The 23033-nt window shown below is 35.5% G+C and overlaps 1 long non-coding RNA gene across 3 annotated transcripts in view; it reads right to left on the bottom strand.

The window, feature by feature from the left end:
- Positions 1-23033, bottom strand: part of LOC105477567 (uncharacterized) — a 577843-nt gene that overhangs the window by 472576 nt on the left and 82234 nt on the right. The window lies entirely within an intron of this gene.

Below are 23033 nucleotides of genomic sequence, written 5' to 3'. Positions count from 1 at the left end.
TATAGTTCCATCCCTTATCTTTCCACCCCTGAGAGCATAGCAGTTCCTGAAATAAAACAGGAGATCCATGCACTTTTGAAATGTATTTTTTAAAATGATTCATCTCTCCATGTAAGAGAAGTGTTGTAGGTGGTTTCTAAGATGGTCTCCAAAAAACTCTGCCTCCTGTATTCATGCTTTTGTAAAATTCCCTCCCCTTCAGTTGGATTTCATGACTCACTTCTAGTGAAGGTAATGCAGCAGAGGGAATGGGGCGTCACTTCCAAGAGTAGTTTACAAAAAGTCTGTGATGGCCATCTTGGTCACTCTCTCTTGCTCTCTCCTCTTCTTCTTTGAGGAAGGCAGCTGCCATGTTAGAAGTACACGATGAAAAGGTCTACATTTCATTTGAAAGAGGATTCTGGTCAACAGTTAGAGAGGAAATAAGGTCTTCAGCCCAGTGTCCTGAGAACTGAAATTCTGCCAACAATCATGATGTGAATGAATTTAAAAGCAAATTGTTCCCCAATTTTGACTTCAAAGGAGACTGCAGTGCCCTGAGAGACCCTGAGTCAGAGACACCCAGCTAAGCTGGGCCGGTACTCCTGATCTACCAACACTGTGATCATAGATATTTGTTGTAGTAAGCTTCTAAATTGTGGGTGATCTGTTACACTACAAGAGATACTTAATAGAGGGAGTAAAGAGTTACATTAAATAATAAAACTCTAAATTACACAGTGTTGTGCCATGAGTTTGCTACTGTAACAACAATAGTTTAGGTTTTACTCTGCTTTGTAAAGCAGAAAGAAATATTGCAATTCCAGGAGAGAAAGAAGCGCAATCCTTTCAGGACAGGAGAGAAAGAAATGCAATCCTTCAAAAATAATTTGGCTGGGTGCAGGGACTCACACCGGTAATCCTAACACTGTGGGAGGCCAGACATGTGGATCACTTCAGGTCAGGAATTCAAGACCAACCTGGGCAACATAGTGAAACCCCATCTCTACTAAAAATACAAAAAATTAGCCAGGCATGGTGATGCACGCCTGTAATCCCAGCTACTTGGGAGGCTGAGGCAGGAGAATTGCTTGAACCCAGGAGGTGGAGGTTGCTGCGAGCTGAGATTTGCCACTGCACTCCAGCCTGGGTGGCAGAGCGAGAATCTGTTTCAAAAAAATAATAATAAAATAAAAATAATTCAAAAAATATATATTAAATATCTACAATATTGAAAGCATTGTTATAGCATCTGGGAATACAATGACAAAAGCAGGAATATGATTCAGTTCCAGTTAATGGTGAAATAGCATGTATTGAACTAGCCATCCTACTGTTACCAATGCTAAATCTGGGAGAAAAAAATATTTGAAGCTATCTGAAAGCACAGGAGTGACCAAAAGCAGACAGAAACTGAAGAAGCCTTGAAAGAAAGTAAGAGGTTCATGTTTATATGTTTTTCCCCCAGGAAATCCCTCAGTCAGCAGAGGGATATAGAGCAGCTAGAACTTTAAAAGAAAGCTGAGATCTTACTGGTTTGATGATGGAAGGATGGATTTCAGGCTGCCAAAGTCATTTCAACTTTCGAGAGAAGAAGTGGTCCTGGAAGGGAGGGAGTCACAAAGTAGATGTATTGAGAGTATACAAATGATTCCTAAAACTTTGTAGGAAAGAAAAACTACTTAATTTTAGAAAATGAGCAAAAGAATTAGACACTCAAAATATCATATTGTAAGTGCATGTTTCACTGTATGTGTTTTTTCATACAAAATTTTAAAGAAGAGAACAAAAGCAAAGCATACACCATTCTTACACATGGAAATCATTTAGACTAATATAATTTTATTTTTAACTGATTAATTAATAACTTGAGGAGTTAGATTTGAATATGAGAATGATCAGAATAATAAGGTATAATAAGGTATAAACTCAAAATAAAATTCTAAGGCCAACACCCACTGAATAAACACCCTTGTGGCCAAGGGGACCCCAGGACAACCTTAAAACTGAATTCCTAGGCATGACAGCATGGGGGATCAGACATGCCTCACTGTACCCCACTCCCTTTTATGATTTAGATACAGTAACTGATCAGCATCAATGTCAAAATACAGATCATAAGACTGACAGAACAGCCTCTTCGTAAAAGATACCAATTTATAAACAGGACCTAAGGCCATGCCAGGCAAGAGCTACATCATGCACCTCTATTAATATATTTAAACAATAAACTATGTTCTAACTGCCATAAGATGTTTCTTTTTCTCTACCAGATGAACAAGCACTGTCCATGAGATAAGCAATATTAAAACAACGTGTAACTTCACCAGATGCTGACTAACTGACCCCAGCTCCCGTTCCACCAGCTAGAACTACAGCTTTCATTGGAAAAGAGCCTGATTTTAGTAACTCTCTCCAGATAAGACCACTGACCATGGATTGGTTCCAGCTGTTTACAGAGATTGCACACTTACATGCCTTTGTGTTGTGAAAGGACCTTTTGATGTAAAAGGTCTAATTGTAATACATCTGGATATTAAGTTTCCATCTCAAGTTGAACATAAGTCTTACGTTACATGCATGTTTTCGGGATACACATGTGTCAGGACCACTTTCATGCATATTCGTAGCTCTTTCTGTAGGCTGTTGAATACATATGTTTAGCAAAACTATTCAGCATAAAACTGTATCACAGGCCGGCCGCGGTGGCTCAAGCCTGTAATCCCAGCACTTTGGGAGGCCGAGACGGGCGGATCACGAGGTCAGGAGATCAAGACCATCCTGGCTAACCCGGTGAAACCCCGTCTTTAGTAAAAAATACAAAAAAATAGCCGGGCGAGGTGGCGAGAGTCTGTAGTCCCAGCTACTCGGGAGGCTGAGGCAGGAGAATGGCGCAAACCCGGGAGGCGGAGCTTGCAGTGAGCCGAGATCCGGCCACTGCACTCCAGTCTCAGTCTCAGCGACAGAGCGAGACTCCGTCTCAAAAACAACAACAACAACAACAACAACAACAACAACAACAAAAACTGTATCACAATCCCTCTTCCTTTAAAGTGCCTGGTGGCACTTGGCTGGTGGCTGTACTTCCCAACCTGCAGGATGGCCACCTTACAGACTATAATCCTTTATAAGAAATAAAATCTTCTCTCCTTCCCAAATTTATACACTGTGTTTATTTTTTAAGTTGGCGAAGGGTAGGTGCATAATAAAATCTAGTGGGGTATATGCAAACAGATACAGTGAACCTCAAAAGAACAATTGAAAAATACTTAGCAAGGAATTTGCCACTATGTGATACTGCCCGGCTCTGGAAAGTGAGATGCTTTACCAAGCTTTGCAGACATCCAGGTTCATGTAAATTGTTTGCCACATCTTGAGCTTAGTCTTGCGGGCAATGCCTTTCCCAAACAATGTCTTCAGTGCACACCAAACCTGGGACTTGTGGGAAGGTTAGACCCAGCAAAGAATGACTTTGGCACAGAAATTGTTTAGAGTTACCTTTGCATGATAGTAACAACAGCAGATTGACTCTCAGTCAGTTTTATTTTTGCTTTTATATATTCTGCCAAAAAGAAAGAAAAGTACACCCATTATTGTCTGCACTAGGGATGATTTCTACCATTTGTTCCTTGGTATAGCATTGAAATCTCCATTTGTTAAAACAGTTTAAAGATAGGACACTCTTCTTTACTTATCCACCATAGTCTCCCAAATTCTTAACAATTCCAGATTGTTTGCTTCACCTTCCTCCATCTGCATTATGGAAAGAATGCTAAACAGAGATAGACTCAAGAAACCCGGGAGTTGCAACTCTATCTTTGTCACATAATCATATGTGTTAAATGAGATAAGTATATGGAACTGAGATCACACTCTCCTTTGAAATTTAAATGAAATTGCTCAAGATCACTAACTCACAATTTTGTGATTTTGTGAATTCCTAGGGATTTAGTTCCCCATAATTACAACTGATTCTGAGTCACCTTACTCTCCTTACTTCCTTGTTTCAGAATCTTCTTTACTACAAAGTTGTTCTCTTCTCTGTCTTCTTTCTGACCCAGGTGTGAACATACAATATCATTTTCTAGATTTTTACCAAATTCTCTCACCCAAGAAAGGAAATTATGTGTGCTGAAGACTGTGCTGAAATTTGGGGTCAGGAAAATGATTACAATCTAATAACATATATAATTAAAACTGAATATCATACCTCTCTACTGATAAGTCCTGTAGGGGCCCCATCCATGGACCTTCAGTAGCGTGTTTTTCAAGTACCAACTCAAAACATGTCACCCGGTTGTCTGTTCCTCATACTCTCTTCCCAGCTAGCCTATCTTTTTCTCCAAGCATATACATATGTGCTTTTCCAAACAGAAGTCTACCTATCTACTCTGGATCCTAAATTTAAGTAGCCCAGAAAAATAGGCAGAAACTAGGCATTCTGTTCGGTCTTTTTTCTCTCCCCACAACACTCTATAGTAAAAAGAATAAAGATATTTGTCCCCACTGAGGTGGTTTACATCATCCCTCAGAGATTAAAAGCTATTATATTAGAGTTAGCTATCTTTTTAAATACAAATGCTTTTCCCTACAATGTACATAAATGTTTAGCACATAAAGGTAACTTAATTAATTTTTATTTCATTTCTGTACTATTGGTCAAATTGCTTCACCTTCCTTGGCCTTGTTACCCATTTAGCAAAGGCTCAGTGCTGAACACTGCAAAGCCTTGGGGATGGGAGCTGCTCAAGGCCTTGAAAGCTCACCCTTCTATGAGTGTGCCCTGGATGTGGGACATGGAGTCAAAAGAAGATTACGGTGAAGCTTAAAGTTTCAATGAATGCCCTGCTGGATTTCAGACTTGTGTGGGGCTTGTAGCTCCTTTCTTTGGCTGATTTATCCCTTTTGGAATGGGAATGTTTACCTAATACTCATACTCACGTGGTATTTTGGAAGTAACTAACTTGTTTGTGATTTTACAGGTTCAAAGGTGGAAAGGACTTGCCTTGTCTTAGATGAGACTTTGGACTTTGGACTTTTGAGTTAATACTAGAATGAGTTAAGACTTCAGAGGGATTATTGTGAAGGTATAATTGCATTTTGAAATATGAGAAGGATATGAGATTTTGGAGGGGCCAGGGGCAGAATGACATAGTTTGGATGTGTGTTCCTGACCAAATATCATATTGAAATGTAATCCCCAATGTTGGAGGGGGCCTGGTGGGAGGTGATTATATCCTGGGACAGGGTTATTAATGAATGGCTTAGCACCATCCCCTTTGTACTGGCCTCACAATAATGAGTGAGCTCTCACAAGATTTGATTGTTTTAAAGTGTATGGCACCTCTCCCCTTTTTCTTGTTCCTGCTTTTGACATGTAAAATTTCTTCTCCCGCTTCACCTTTTCCCATGATTGTAAGTTTTCTCAGACCTCCCCAGAAGCCAAGAACATGCCAGCATTATGCTTTCTGTACCGCCTGCAGAACTGTGATCCAATTAAACCTCTTTTTTCTTGTAAGTTACCCAGTCTCAGGTATTTCTTTACAGCAATGAAAGAACAGCCTAATACATAATCTTACTCAAACTTTTCTGAAAAATAGAGAAGGATAGAATCCTTCCAAATTCATTCTACAAGGCCAGTGTTACCCTGATACCAAACCAGACAAAGACATATCAACAAACAAACAAACAAACCAGACCAATATCCCTGATGAATATTGATGCAAAAAATCTTCAACAATATAACAGCAAACCAAATTCAGAAACACATTGCAAAAATCATCCATCACTACCAAGTGGGATTTATCCCCATGATGCAAGGATGGTTCACCATACATGCATACATGAGTCAATCAATGTGATACCTCACATTAACCAAATGAAGAAAAAAACCATATGATCATTTCAATTGATGCTGAAAATATATTTGATAAAATTTAACATCTCATTATGATAAAAACCCCAACAAACTTGGTGTAGAAAGAACAAAAAGAACAAACCTTAACACAATAAAAGACATACATGACAGACCCACATTGTGTATCATGGTTTGTGGAGAAATACTGAAAGCCTTTTCCCTAAGATCTGAAACATGACCAGGATGCCCTCTTCCACCACTGTTACTCAGCATTGAACTGAAAGTCCTAACTAGAGCAATCAGATGAAAGAAACATAGGGCATCCAAACTGGAAATGGAGAAATGAAATTATCCATGTTTGCATATACTATAATCTCATATTTGGAAAAACCTGAAGACTCCACCAAAAAATCTATTAGAACTAAGACAAGAAATTAGTAAAATTGCAGAATACAAATCAATATACAAATATCAGTAGCATTTTTATATGCCAACAGCAAACAATCTGAAAAAGAAATCAAAAAAGTTCTCATTTGAAATGGCTACAAATAAAATAATACACCTAAGAATTAACCAAAGAAGTGAAATATGTCTATAGTGAAAACTGTGAAACACTGATGAAAGAAATTGAAGAGGACATAAAACACATGGAAGAATACTTCATGTTCATGTATTGGAAGAATCAATATTGATAATATGTCCATACCAATCAAAGCAACTCACAGATTCAATGCAATTCCTATCAATATCCCAATTATATTCTTCATAGAAATAGAAAGCACAATCCTAAAATTTATATAAAACCACAAAATACCCAGAATAACCAAAGCCATGTTGAGCAAAAAAGAACAAACATGGAGGAATCACATTACCTGGCATCAAATTATATTATGATGTCATAATCAAAACAAAAATATGGTACTTGCATAAAAAGAGACACACAGACCAATGAAATACAATAAAGAACAAGAAATTAACCCATACATCTAGAGTGAACTCATTTTTAAAAAAAGGTGCCAAGAACATACACTGGGGAAATATAGCCTTTTCAATAAACCATGCTGGGAGAACTGGTTATCTGTACACAGAAGAATAAAACTACACCTCTATCTCTCACCATATACAAAGTAAAATTATAATGAATTAAAGACTTAAATCTAAGACCTCTAACTATGCAATTCCTGAAAGAAAACTTCAGGGAAGCTTTCCAAGACATTGGACTGGGCAAAAGTTTATTGAGTAATACCCCACAAGCATAGGCAACCAAAGGAAAAATGGACAGATGGAGTTACACCAAGTTATAAAGCTTCTACCCAGCAAAGAAAACAATCAATAAAGTCAAGAGACAATGCACAGTGTGGGAAAAATATTTGCAAACTATCCATTTGGCAAAGGGTTACTAACGAGAATATATAAAGAGCTCAAATAATTCTAAAGGAACAAATCTAATGATTTGATTTAAAAATAAGCAAAATATCTGAATAAACTTCTCTCAAAAGAAGACATACAAATGGAAAATAGGCATATGATAAGGTTCTCCACATCACTAATCATCAGAGAAATGGCCAATCCAAATTACCATCAGATATATCATCTTATTTAAAATGGCTTTTGTCCAAAAGACAAGAAAAACAAATACTGATGAGGAGGTGAAGAAAGGGGAATTGTCATGCACTGTTGGTTGTAATGCAAATTAGTGCAGCCACTATGGAGAACAGTGTGAAGATTCTTCAAAAAACTAAAGATAGAACTATCATATGTGCCAGCAACCCCACTACTGGATATTGTTCCAAAGAAAATGACATCAATATGTCAAAGATATATCTGCACTCCCATGTTCTTTGCAGCACTATTCACAGTAGCCTAGATTTGGAAGTAATCTTTGTGCCCATCAACAGATGAATGGATAAAGACAATGTAGTTTTATACAAAATGGAGCACTATTCAGCCATAAAATATGATCATATCATTTGCAACAACATGGATGGAAGTGTAGGTCATTACGTTAAGTGATATAAGCCAGTCTGGTTACAGAAAGAAAAATTTTGCATGTTCTCACTCATTTGTGGGATCTAAATATTAAAACAATTGAACTCAAGGAGATAGAGAGTAGAATGGTTACCAGACACTGGGGAAGGTAGCGGGGCAATTCAGGGAAAGTGGGGATGATAAATGTGCACAACAAATAATTAGAATGAATAAGATCTAAAATTTGATAGCATAACAGGATGATTACACTTAATAATATATTATACATTTAAAATATCTAAAAGAATATAATTGAAATTATAACATGAAGAAATGATCATGCTTGAGGTGATATATACCACATTTGCCCTGATGTGATTATTACTCTTTGTATGCCTGTATAAACATATTTCATCTAACCCATAAATATGTATGCCTACTACATACACTTTAAAATAAATATTAATTTTTTTAAAACATAACATTAATCTAATAAAACCAAAAACGATGTGCAACTTCTCAGCAGGTATTTCATTGTGAATAACTCCATATCTCTTGTGTAATTTGGTAGTCATTTAAATACTATGCCCTCAACCCAAGAGTAGCATTGAGGGTGAGAGGTGACAACAACAACTAGAAGACAGCCAGAAATAACCTTCATGGGAGTTGTTTATACCAATGGGTTCATGTAATTCTATATTAAACCAGAAAAGAAATAGTACTGGACTCCCTCACAGCTCCTTAGAATCACCCATAGATTTCCCAGATCCTTGCTTTTCCCAGTGGAAAACAATCTTCTATAGTTTCCTGATCCTGAAAATATAGCAATCATATATCAGGCTTTACACAGGACTGTACCTATTTAAGATAGCCTGTCTCATTGCTAGACCACATACCAACATGTATGTCTCAAAATATAATTCTGCCAAAAAAAAAAAAAATGGAACCTAGAAATTTCAGAACCATTATTTTATCCTATTTTAAATTAGCTTTAAATTGCCAGTTAGCTGCAATTTCCTCTTCTCAAGTGACTGAGCATTATATCAGTTCCATTAAAAATGTGACATTAGCTGACCGATGGAGCAAAATACTAGTAATACTTCACCTCCAGTCATTGGACAGGCCAGAGGTGAGCCCTGCAGTCTAGGGGACAATCTTTAGCTGCTCAAGGATCAGATTCTCTCTCTCTCTCTCCCTAAAGTGAATAAAGAGATACAGAGACCTTAGTACAACAGTTTAGGTACTTGACCTGCAAGTTCACACAGGGTCAAATTTGACTCCTTCATTTTTGACCACATGTTCAAAGATGAGATGCAGACAAAGATGGTCCCTGCTCTTGGCTAGGAGAACAAAACAGACATACAAAGAAAAGCCTTGGCCCTAAAGTTCCCCAGGTCATACATCTTCCCTTGTGCCTGGCTGAGATGTGCTTCTTTATTCTTCAATATATCTTTCCATTTAGACTTGTCTAAATGGTTCATTATTACCAAATTGCCTTGACTAAAACACCAGAATCTGAGACACAAGTTGCTAACTGCTGAAGAAAACACATTATACAATTAAAGTAAATTTCTGGGCCATGCAAATTAAAATATACTTTGAGGGGAGATACTCAATGGAAGATAGATTTTTGTTGTTGTTGTTGTTCACAATAATATATCTTTTTAAAAAATCTACCACTACAAACACTTTAAACAGGACTTTCCTTAAGTGCCATTCCCTTTAAAAAATTGGAAAGATCATTTACATTACTATTTCAACCAAGTAAAAGGTGCAGGGAAATAGCTTGATTACATCCACTCGTCCTAACTTTCAACAAACTAGCTGTATGGCTGTGGGCTGTCACCTTCTTTCATCAGGGCTCTATCCCCATCTAAAAACAAAGAGGTTAAATTAGATGCCGTCAAAGATTTCTTCAAGCATTAGAAAAATTGTAGCTCTAAATTGATAGAAGATTACAAATGGTGCCTAAGAAAAATTATAATCACCATTAGGTTTCTCCAAGGTTTCAATTAACTTACTAAGCTGAGCATTGTGATAAGATTGCAATATAATTGTGATTAATGTTGTAATCATTATGATAATTTGTATCATAACAAATCAGGAGGAGATCTTCTACAGCTACAAAGGCAACAGTATAATACAGGTTGTTGCTAATATTAACCATACCTTTATTTACATAGAGTTTTACAGCTTAAGAAAACATTTTATATACATTATCTTATTTGATCTCACACCGCCTCTATGAAATGCTCCTTAATTAAATATGCTCACAGAAATCGAGAATATTTGAAGACAGAATCAAGGAATTTTACAGAATGAGAACTTTCAACTTAATGGAGAAAATTAGTTTGATTCATAAGGCAGGTAAAACAGTGATTCCCAGCATTTTAAGTGGGTGTGTAGGTCATAGATCATTTGAAAATCTGAAGAAAGTCATGAACCCTCACCCCAAAAATACATATGCCTACAACTATTAAAACTTAAATTTAATATAGGGAACCCCTATGATATGGTTAGGCTTTGTGTCCCCACTCAAATCTCATTTTGAATTATAATCTTCATAATTCCCATGTGTCAAGGGAGAGAGACCAGGTGGAGGTAACTGAATCATAAGCAATTTCCCCCATGCTGTTCTTGTGATAATGAGTGAGTTCTCAACTAGATCTGATGGTTTTATAAGGCAGTTTTCTCTGCTCTTGCTTGCTCTTCTCTCTGTCTTCTGCCACCATGTAAGATGTGCCTCTTCTCCTTCTGCCATAACTGTAAGTTTCCTGAGGCCTTCCCCATCCCTGTGGAACTGTGAGTCAATTAAAGCTCTTTTCTTTATACATTACCCAGTCTCGGGTATGTCTTTATAGAAGTGCAAAAACAGACTATTACCCTAGAAGCCCATATACCTCTCACTATTTACCCCTGATTTTAGGTCTAGAATGTTGCTTATTTTGGGAACTCAGCAAAAGGAAAAGAAAAAAGAATTTTTCTCTATTGTCTATGAATTTAGGTAGGAGAAAATATTTTTAATATTTATTGAGTAATGCCTACATTTTAAATATTTTCCTTCCTTAACTCATTTAATTCTAACAATAGCCCTATAAAGTAGGAATCACCTTCAATTTACACTTGAATCTCAGAGAGATCTAGTAACTTGCCACACAATTAGAAAGCAACAGAAGGAATTTAAAATTAGGCGTCCCTGATATGATAGGATATACTCTTTCCACTATACCATACTGCTAACACGTAGACACATTGTTCAGGGAAAGAAAATGAGCTCTTTTGTTTCGGCTGTCCTTGTAAAAATTGGGCTTAAAAACTTAGGTGACCACATTTGCATAACTACATCCTTAAAGTTATTAACAAGAGGTGAGGGAGTTCGTGTTCCTAAAGAGGTAATGGTGTCACTTTACATGTGGGGAATTGTTTGCATTGTGAGGATACAATGAGGTAAATAGAACAGACTAAGGATAGAGACAGGCTCAGGGAAGGACATCACAGATAAGCCAATTAGGAAAGATGCTAGAAAATCTATGACATCAGAAGCAAGAAGGAGATACAAGCATTTCCACCAGAGGGAAATGTGGGACTACCATGAAAGATAGAGTAGGGTCATAAGTGTCACCTGTTTCCAGATATGTAAATGTTGCAGCAGGACTGGGGCCTCCCCACAACATTTGGAAAGAAACACTTCCTGTGACTTGCATGGTTCAGTCCCAGAATTCTCAGGCACAATCTTCTTATTCTTTTATTGGCCCAATCCTGTAATTCCTACTCTCACCTTCTTTAACGAACTCCCAAATATCATCCTTAACACCTCTCAGGGGTCATTAGTAATAGCCTGTTAGTGAAACCAAAACACATTAGCTCTCTGGGCTATTGTTTCCTTTCAGCTCATCTGACTGCTAAAGAAAGCAACCAATACCCTTATAAGGACTTCTAACAGAAGGCTCCACCACAGCAGTTCACAGGGGAGCTTCTCCTGAGAACTGGGTGCTCCCATCACTGGATAAACTGAGAGCCATTTCTCCAGGGACTAAGCCCTTGGAAATCCCAGTTCTCACCTTTTTTGTTGCCGTTGTTGTATGTAATATGTTTCTCTCATAGTCTCCACTGCAATGCCAGACCTCCACTGCTGTTATAGAACCGAACTGGGGTCTGCCCGCCTGGCACAGTAAGACCAGATATCCACACTGAAGTTTGCAGTGGGAGAAAGGAGGGCATTTATTTCCAGGGTGCCAAGCAAAGAGGAGTAGGGAGCTAACACTTAAATCCTGACCTCTCCAGAGGCTTGAAGATAAGGGATTTTAAAGGCAGTGGTACATTTCTGGAAAGCCAAAATTATAAATTAATAAATGGTGGCTACATATTGATTTTAACCTAAAAGGGCAGGATGTCTGGAAGTAGGAGCTTACAGGTTATATGTAGATTCAAAGATTTGCTGAATTGCAATTGGTTAAGGAGGAGAAGCTTTGTTTTAGAATCTGGGGTCAGCAGAAAAAAATGTTAGCTCTGGCTTTTGGGTGTGACTCCTTTCAGGTCCCTCAGGGAGAAATTGAGAGCAAAGAAGAGCATCAGGGTTGAGTCCATTCATTGGGATCCAGGTTTCTGAAAAACAACTTCGAAACATATGCTAAGATGTTTTCTTTAGTTTCTATAGGGGCACCAAACATCCCATGGTTCTAGGTTCCTTGGCTATTGTTTCAGGCTACTATTACTTTCTTGTTTATCAAGTTGATTATTTACTTTTCAGGGCTCTCTAGGTGCCAGGAATGTCCCTTGAAGGAATCCAAAATTTTACGTTATTTCCATGCTTTTGGTACGGAGGACACAGGTTCCTAAGAGGGCATTCCTATTTCGTCTCACTCCTAAGGCTTCCAATTGGTAAATCTGGTAAGAGAATAAAAATTTGTCTATTTATCCATCCTTCCATCCAACCATCCTTCCATCCTCCTGTCTATCTATTTTTGTTAACTCCTGGGATAATACTAGTAATCAGTTTGGAATATCTCTGTACTACAGAATATGCATAAGCAGGTATGCAGTTCAGACTTTTTACATGGAATATCACCAGAAACAAACATTCAAAAATTATTTCAGAGTCTAGAATATGCTATAATGCATGTGAAGATGAACAGTAATTTTTATTAGATCAGTTTAGGAGAAAAACTGCATGCAATTTTTGTAAGATGTAAATACACAATTATGTGTTATTCGTTATTTGGCACAACTTGTAGTTGTCAAAAAGTTATTACTTTTCTCTCTTCTAGACCCACCTCTATGCATAAGACTTCTTTTCTTATCCTCAGGCTGAACTTTCCCTCCAGACATCCAGAGAAAGCAAGGCACTCTTCTGTTTGAAACACTACCTTATCCCCTGGACTCCATGTGCAAATTGACCTCAAAGTCCCTTGAACTGTGACTCACATTTTATCTGCTACAGTCAAATTTGATCTGCTTTTATCTCAATCCCAATCTCAATGAGCATACCCCGGGTTTACCTCTAATTACAGTATTATGTATTATATATGTAGTGTTTATATTTATGTGTATTATATTTATAGATATAGTATTATATAAGTATCTTTTCTAATAACCACAACTTTATTTATATCCTTTTGTAGTTTTTATTTACCAAGTAGGTGTTACTGTAATAGATTCACATTTCAGCTACCTTGCCTCAGGGTCATGATTTCCTCTGGCATTATGAGAGTTACTCTCCTACATTTCTGTTTTACACCACGAACCCTGTTAAACAGGGATAGCCCAGCTTGATTTGTAAGAAGAGGTAGTTTCTACAAAAAAATTGATGGGCTTTAAATTTTGAAAACTATTTTGTGGCAAATATCACCACAGGGCTTTGAAAACTCCAAATGAAAACTAAAGAATCAGTATTTTAGAATTTGCCATTTTAAGACCTTATTGAAGATGTAGGAAATAAGACAAAGGGACAGCAGAAGTTAAAGAAGTAAAAATACATTAAAAAAGTAAAAGTTTAAGGTCACTTGTAGGATAGAGGCTAAAAATCAAAAGAACAATTGATAGCAGAATGTTAAAGATCCTGGCCGTGACTCCAAACCTCAGTTATTTCAATGTAGTTATCCTACCACATTTTTTTAAGGTTTTGCCCATTTTGTATTCATATGGAATACCACATGGAGCTTGTGTGTGTGTGAGAGACTCAAATCTGCTATTACCCAATCTCACTAACACATTTTCTTTAAATTGCCCTGCAATTCCCAGTGACTTCAACTTCAATTTAATACCAGAATAATTGACTCCTGGTTAATTCCGAACTTCATTCACAGAGAAGAGACTGATAATGTGTACTGTATTTTCTGAGAGCCAGGCTGACTGTGCTCAGAGGGAGCTTGACTTTGTATCTTATCTTCAGGCCAGAAATCTTGAGTTCTGTTGAACACAGGGAAGCAAGAGTCGCAAATGTTATGCATCAGCAAGAAGGCATTTACCAGATGCCAGTGTCATGCTTCCTACTCTCCAGAACTGTAAGAAATAAGTTTATTTTTATTATAAATTACCCAGTTTATGGTGTTCTGTGACAGCAACAGAAAACAGACTGTAAGACATTATGTGTAGAAAACTCAGATTTATTAAATGTTAACATATTGCTATATTTGTTCCAGATCATGCATTGTAAAATAAATAAAACATCATAAATACAGCTAAGACCCCATTCCTTATTTCTTGTCCCTTCTTTTCCAGAGGTAACCACCATTCTGATGTTAATGTTTATCAGTTTCAAACACATTTTTTTAAATGCACATACTATCATTTGTATATCTTCTAATTTGCATACATATCATCACACTCTTAAATATCATTTTATCACTCAATCTATTGATCTTTTTAGTTATACGTATTGTGATACATGAAGCTCTGACTGATTCATTTTAACTGTTATGCAGCATTCCACTTTACTAATTAAAGATATATACTTGTTACTCTATTAAGAGATGGTTAGGTAGGTTGTTGTCATTTTCCTTCTATTTTAGAAATACAGTAATTACCCTTCTTTGGCAAGTTTTGGGAAAATTTTATAAATAGATATCTAGAGGTCTACTCTTTTAGATACATAGTAGAATCAATGGGTATCTTTAGCCCTACAAAATTCTGACAAATTGCTTTCCAAAGTTTTGGTAGCAATTCATACTCTTACCAAAAAGGCTCTCTTATCTTTACCATAGTATCACTCTTAAATTTTACAAATTGATAGTGTATAGGATGGTATATAATCATGTATTTTTAACTTGTTTTTCTCTAATTACTAAAAGAATAAAGCATCTTTTAATAGTTCACTTATTATTACCTTTACATCTTTTTGTTGGTCTTATTAAGGGCCTGGGAAGTGAGCAAGGTAGAGAACAAACACAAGAGTCCAACCAGTAAGTTACAAAAATAAGTGGCTCCTGCCTAACGATAGCCTGGATATTGCATTTATAATAGAAACATATATTATAAAGATATAATATACTTATATATTATATATACTTATATATAATATAAATATATAATATATAATATATATAATATATAATATACTTATATATAAATATATAATATACTTATATATTATATAATAGATAATTTACATATAATTATATGTTATATAAATATACAATATACTATTTATGTATAATTATATACATTATATATTATATATACATGTATAATTATATATAATATATAAATATTATAAATACTATAAATATATACTTCTGTTATAAATTACACACACATAAATGTATGTGTAATAGCTTACATTGACACTGTTGCCTTTGTATCACAGTATTCATCCTAGCAATTCTTATGTACTTATTCCGCCCTTCTTAAATATTTTGCCCTTCTTAAAATAATTGTCAAAGAGAAAAACAAAAACATAAAAATAATTTGAAATAATGGAGTATATTTCTCTCAAAATTGTGATGAATGAGAAAACTCTCACATGCCTCTCTGGGATAAAATGACCCTTTGAATATTTAAGTGAGTTAGGAAGACATGATACATTTAATTAACGAGCAACAACTGAAATACAAAGGAAAGCCAGCATGGCCAAAGTCTATCAGCTATTTCTGAGAGAGGAAAACTAACATGACTATGAAATAGCTTCTTATTTTTAATTAAAGAACTATAAATCATATAAGATTTTACTGTGGGGTATCTTTTTAGAGCAAGTCTTCCACTATTGTATCTCATGGAAATTTAAAAATAGAAAATCTTATTTTCTCCATTCACTGTCATTACTTTTGGTATTAATTGCCATAGATACTGTGGATATATAGGATGAAATGTTTCAAACAAGTGCAATTACTATGGCAGCTCTGCAGTTTATGACATTTTATATTTTTCCCTGATTTATATGCTTTTAGGTCACCCATTAACATGCTTTGTTGCATTCCATATAAAATGAAATGGGATCAATGCACATCTTAAACTCATTATGCTGATATTACAAATGCAAATTGCCTGCTACCTACAGAGTAGTTAAATATCATCCTGCAGTTTCCTGTTACTTATGAACAATTTAGAAATAACATCTGCAATTTTAAATATGTTTTCTTTGTCTACTCAACCTTGCAGTGTTCCCAAATACATGCCATATCTTGGAGAAAGACTTACAAAGTCAAACAGACCACGATCCCTTTGCTTGCCAGATTACTGAGTTAGAAATGAGAATCCATAGCCACTGTGTTCAAGTTACAATACTAGGAAATTCTCAATAGCTTTATTATACATTTGATTGTTGAAGTGTCAACACAAACACCTTGCTGTCCACACAGAGGGGCCATACTTCCCAGCAGGTGACTTTTGGTTTTTACAGCCTCTCATGACAGAGTAGCAAGCATTGAATATCCCAGGGCATTCCAAAGTGATGCTTTGTGAAGCTTCTCCCACCAGCGGCATTACAAAAAGGTACTGATCAGAAAATAAATAGCCAATTTGACCACAATGTGTAATAGCAATTCCAGGATAATATGGATTTCAAAAGCATAATTATGGAACTAACTCTTTAAAAATATTGTATGAGATGTCTAAGTAATTAATATGAGGACATACTCTATTCTTAATCATCAGAAAAAAAGCTTGATTCCTTTACCTCTCTTGGGTCTCACCCTACTCAAGTATAAGGCTCAGGATTTGATTAATAATTTGGGTTTTCCTCCTCGGGTTTGGGACTTCATTTGATCTCTCAATAAATGACAATGTATAGCTGGTTTTCTTTTCAAAAAGTATTTTTCTTATTTCTTCCTTATATATCTGCTACTAGTCTACTTGTACATGCTCCTTCCTAGATCTCATGTCCTGTGAACCTCCCAAAGCAGCAATTCGCTCATTTGATAAGCTCATCAATGCTTTTACGCCAATGGAAGGATAGGAAAGGAGATAATCACTAATGACCTACATTTTAGAGTTTTCTTTGCATATTTCTTTCCTGTTGTCCAATAAAGATGATTTTAATTGGAAAGTTCAAGCCTGAGAGAAGAGAAAAACAGTGAGTGGGTTGGTAGTACAAAAAAAGTGGCATTTTGGGATAGATACGGCCTTGAAGATACTTTAGGGGTTATTTCTTTAATTTCTTTTACTATAGTATATGTAATGGTGATCCCAATAATGATACAATTCAAAATGCATTGTCCCTTTATTGTATCATAATAAAAATTTGTAATTAAGTTTATCTAGTGAAGTATTAATAAAGACATTGTACTGGTTTGCTAGGGCTACCATAGCAAAATACCACAGACTTGGTGGCTTAAATAACAGAATCTTATTTTCCCACCGTTCTGGAGGCTGGAAGTCCATGATCAAGGTGTGGTAGGTTGGTATCTCCTGAGGCCTCTCTTCTTGGCTTGAAGATGGTCCATTCCTTACCATGTCCTCGCATGAGCTTTCGTTTGTGTACATGAATCCCTGGTCTTTGTGTGTACAAATTTCCTTTTATAAGGACACTAGTGAGATTAGATTTGAGCACAACCTAATCACCTCATTTGAACTTAATCACCGCTTTAAGGTTTTATCTTCAAATGCATTCACATTCTGTGATATTAGGGGCTAGAGCTTCAACAGATGAATTTAGGAGGAACACAGTTCAGCCCATAAGCAACCTGAAAATCTTGCGCTCCATTTTGAATGCTTCACTTTAAAAGGAATTTTGACAAAACAGCATATATGCATGGAGTTGTGACATAGTTTTGAATTCTGGTCATTCTTTCTTACAGAATATAGTTAAACAAATTGGTAACAACAAATATTTAGCAGAAATACAATGTGTCCCTGTCTAACAAATCTGACTGGCATTAACTAATTAGCACGTTCCAAGCCTGGACATGGTTTCTGAGTACTTTTCACTCCTGCTTTCTTGGCTGTTGCTAATAATTGAAAAGAATTGGTACATAAAAAGAAACTTATCTAATTCACATCTTAAACTGGAGGACATAAAATTAAAAACATATACTGTAAATAAGTTAATATATTTGTGTTATTCCTCCATACCTAAACACTATTGTATTAATACAGCCTATAAGCATGGGTGCTCAGTGTTCTTCAAAAATAGTACGTATTATTGGCATTTATGTGGACAAATTCATTGTGCTGTACTCTGCATTGGCTACTGCTGCGTTGTTTCCTACTCTGCACCGGCTACTCCTAAATGTTTGCAATATTCCGCAGTCATTTTGACAACCAAAACTGTCCCTTCATGTTTCCAAATGTCTCTTGAGGTAGGTTCTGCTACAATTATGAAGTGCAAAAAGCTACCAATGCAGTCATATTGCATTATAATAATATCATCTAAAATCCTTTAAGATTTTTCAAAAGTTGTGTTTCTCAACCTGCTTTGCTTGTTCTCAGAGTTTTGTAGGTATGGTTGTTAAATGTTATCTTGCTGATTTAGCAATGTATACCAGATTTTGAAAAAGTTTGCCATTTGACCCTGCATCTCCATTTCTAGAAATTGAATATGTATACAGGCAAGTATATAGAGATGAATGCACACAGGTATTATCAAAACATTCTTGATCATGATAACACATATCAATCTACTAAATGTTTGTGCAGAGTCCATTGTTAATTATAGTATATCTACCTAGTGGAATACCATGTAGTCACCATGATGTTGAATGACACATAAATTTATTAACCTGGAAAGATGATAATTCAGAAAACAGTACAATAAAATAATATTCCAATATGTTACAAAGTGTGTGTATAACAATACACAGGATAAAAAAATTGTATTGTTTTAAAATTTATTGTTTCATGGTACTAGAAAACAATAAGTTATGTTAGGTTATTTAATGTATGTGTATTAGGGCTGGCATATAACTTTTTGTAATATGCCTCCTAGTTTTTTACAATAAATACTTATTACTGTTATAATCAGAAAAAAAATTTCTCATAATTTATCTTGTCATGTTTGATTCATAATTTCACCCTAAGATCTTCTACATCCCAATTCAATCATTCAATGTATTTTTGTATCATTCCTAAACCTGAAAAAGAGTCTCCAAGTCTTGACTCAAATTTTGAATAGACTCAACTACACAGGACTAAAGAAAGAACCTTAAGCTAAGTCACTAGAAAATCCCTTTATTAGCCAATACCCTTTTAGTAAAGTTACTCAACTATATGATTCACAAGAGTGTCAATAAAGATTTAGTGTAAATTGCCTTGTTGAGTTCCCCAAGTGATATATCAATTGCCTTGTCCTTATCCATTTAGAGTAGTAGTTATAAAATATTTTTAAAAGTACATAAAGCAAGGAAAATCAAGAGAGAGAGAAAGGAAGGAAGGAAAGAAGGAAGGTAGGAGGGTAGGAAGAGAGGAAAGCAAGAAAGTAAAGAAGGAAAAAAATGTGATAATTTGATTTGATTTTTTTTTTGTAAACCCATGCTGATCCCCTTCAATAAGCTGTTCTAGAATCTTTCCTGAATCTCTAATACGCTTCCCAACTACGTCATGATATTTTTTTGCCTTCAGATGTTGGCCTATGCCATCGTTTTCTTCTGAAAAGCTCTCTCAGCTCCCTGTCCCCTCCACACTTCTGTCCTGCCTTCCCCCACACACATACCTTCACATCTTAATTTTCATTTTTTAGTGGATCTTCTGGTAAGAAATTAAAATCTTTTACTTTATACTCTTTGGAATCCCATTTTGTAATATTTGCTTCTGCATTAACTGCTTATTTACTTGTATGTAATCTCTGGATCATAAACTCATTAAAGTTCAGGTTAGTTTTCTGTTTACCACCACATTCCTAACACCTAATACCATATCTGGCACATTGGTATAAATGATTACTGAATGACTAAATGGCTGAATAAAAAAATTAATCAATCAATATATTGCCCATAGTGAACATCAAAGTCACCAATAGTCTGGAGTTTATGGAATGGGTAACTTCATCTGCCTGTTTGCAGCTTTCTGGAATATTTCCATTCTCTAAAGAGCCTTTCCAAATTTTTAGACAGGGGCTTAGAATTAACATGTGAGACTTCGGAGCCCCCAGTATGTAATTCAGCTAAGTTTATAACCTTGAATTGACTCAAAGTTCTCAAAGCCTCTCTTGATTTTCCTGTACTTCAGTTTCCTTTTACCAGTATTTCTCCAGATGCTTTTTGTTCTGCAGAAATATTATTTATAATTCATATTTAATTGATTAAAATAATGAAAGTTATTATCAGAATTTAAACTCCTACAAAATAAGTTATTGATTTTAAAATTCTAAAGCAAAGTATGTTTTCTGAATTAATAGACACAAAGTCTTTGAATATTAGCATTTGGGAAAACAAGAGAAATTTGGTTAAAAAAAAAAAACTATCAACTGACCCCGATAAATGTTGACCAGAAAGAATTAAATGATAACAGTAATAATGAGAATCACAAAAGCAACCAGGTCTGGTGTCTCGTCTCATATTTAAATACTCTCAACTGTAAAATCCATTATAAACTGTGAAATTACAATTGTTTCCCAGCAGAAAGTGATCATTAATAGCGCTGGTGACCAATTCCTAATTTAGATAGAATTTTAAAGACCTGCCCCTAAACAGGGATTTTATTATGAGCACTTTTTTTGGTTCACAAACACCAGCTATTCTCAAATAGTTTATTTAACATGTCAACATTGTCTAGTAAGTATTAACCATTTTATTGCCCAGAGGTTACAAAGGGGCTTGTTTGACATTAGCTTGCATTTGCCCTCACAATTCCAAAGACTTTTTTCAAAGAAGATAATCAGCATAGAGAGATATTAGAAAGGAGTACGCAAATGCAGAGGTGAATACGAGGTCACGCTCATGACTTTCTGAAGCAATAGCAAAAGCAAAAGGAAAAAAGATCACAAAGAAAATTTAAAAATGGTCTTTTAACAGAGACAAAAGCAGTTTACTTCCAGAGGCATGTTGTTTACTACTCTATTTAGAATATCATATCCCCAAATCTAGCTCACAAATCATGTTGCAAACATCTTTATAATTTAAATATATAGCCCAGTTAATTCTGAAGCACAAATGTGTAAAGTTCCCTCACTTCCTTGACTTGAAGAGTGAATATTTTCTCATGTTGTACGTGAAAAGAATTCCTGAAGGATTTTTATGAACGTAGAACTGTAGGTCTCACCAACGCTTCCATACTAAGCAAGCTGGTAAGATCAATAACAAAGAATAAGAGTCTTGAAGCAACCAAACAAATAGGAATTTGGTAGGATCACAATGGGATGATCACTTAGTCCTTTGAGGGAGTGTGGATAAAAGAATAAACATCTGGGGTTATGGGTTACTATAGTTCTCTATTTTAAATCTTTATTTTCCTTACTTTTCACAATTTTTATGTATTATGTTTGCCATTGTAAAGAAAATTAAATATTTTGCTATGGCTGTCGAGAGTGGAGTGAAATATCTAAGCTGGGGTACATATGAATAAAGGTAGATTGAAAAGGCTTGGGCTAAATTGCGTTAAAGATTGTTTTAAACAATGAGTCAAAAAGAGATTGGGGAAAAGAAAAAGTCATTTGATCAGATAATAAGTGTCTTCTAAAAAGTAAATTGCTGATAGAGAGAATCGATTATTTCTATTTATGGCAAAGGGCAAAGAGTGGGGTTTTTCATGAATAATTCTGGGGTCATTTTTATCTAACATCTTATAAATGATCCGAAGCAGAAGTGCAGAGTAAAATCTCACAGTTCAGAAGCACGCAAGTCTTCCAGAGAGTGAAGTGACAAGTGAATGAAGATAAGCAGTAGTAAATTTCTCAGAATCTGCAAGGGACAGTGTAACAGACAGAGAACCCTTTGAAGGTAGAGACCATGTAACTTCATTCCACTCTATCTCTAACTCCAATCGCATGGTGTGCACCCCAATATTTTTGCATACAAAAAAGAAGGAAGTTTGTAAAGTGGAAAACCAAGAAGTTAAGTCAAGCAGAGCAATCTATGATACTAAAGAAGTATAATTAGTAAACTTAAGATCAGTCAGCTGTTATCTACAGCCCTGCAAAAGGACAAGAAAATAGATGGAGGAAGTGAGCTCAATATGCCCCTGGGACTAAGACCACAAAGTCAATTCAGTTCAATGCAGCAAAGATGGAGCACAGGAGGAGACCCTGGTATAGACAGACTTGAAGTGAGTGACAACAAAGTGGTCTGGATTAAATAATACCACTCGCCAGTTGAACGTAATTGAGCTCTTTACAATTCTCTAATTTAATTAGCTATTTGCACTTGGCTTATACTCTGATAAATCTTCATACTTACAGTAAAGCAACTTTATGAAAGACAATGGCCAGAGAAGTTAGAACAAGAGATTATTTTTTGAAAAATTTAGGTTTTTTTTATTCTGAGATTTTTTTTTTTAGCCTTGATTTTATAGATTGCATTTCCATGGCCACATTTGACATATTTCTCTGTCCCTTTGGTTTTCTCCAAATTGATAGTTTTACAGATTCCAGCAGATTTAGGTTCAACTTTAGCAAAAATACTGTTTGAGGATACATTTATTTTAAGGAGACTCTCAAATGTCTTCCAGAGGTCAATGAGATGTGCAAAAGGGAGTTCACTTAGATAATATCATTTTAGGGGTGTATTTCAGAAAAAAAATATAGCTCATAAATAAAAAATTTACTCATTTTACTCCAAATAGCTGTACAGATAATTCCAAAAATAGTTACAAAGACTTTTTTTTTAAAGCTCTGTCATTGAAATGAATGTAAGACACTCTCAAG

This window comes from Macaca nemestrina, chromosome 2 (assembly GCF_043159975.1).
Source record: "Macaca nemestrina isolate mMacNem1 chromosome 2, mMacNem.hap1, whole genome shotgun sequence".
In the NCBI taxonomy this organism is placed as follows: domain Eukaryota; kingdom Metazoa; phylum Chordata; class Mammalia; order Primates; family Cercopithecidae; genus Macaca; species Macaca nemestrina.
This window is presented reverse-complemented; position numbering and strand designations above follow the sequence as displayed.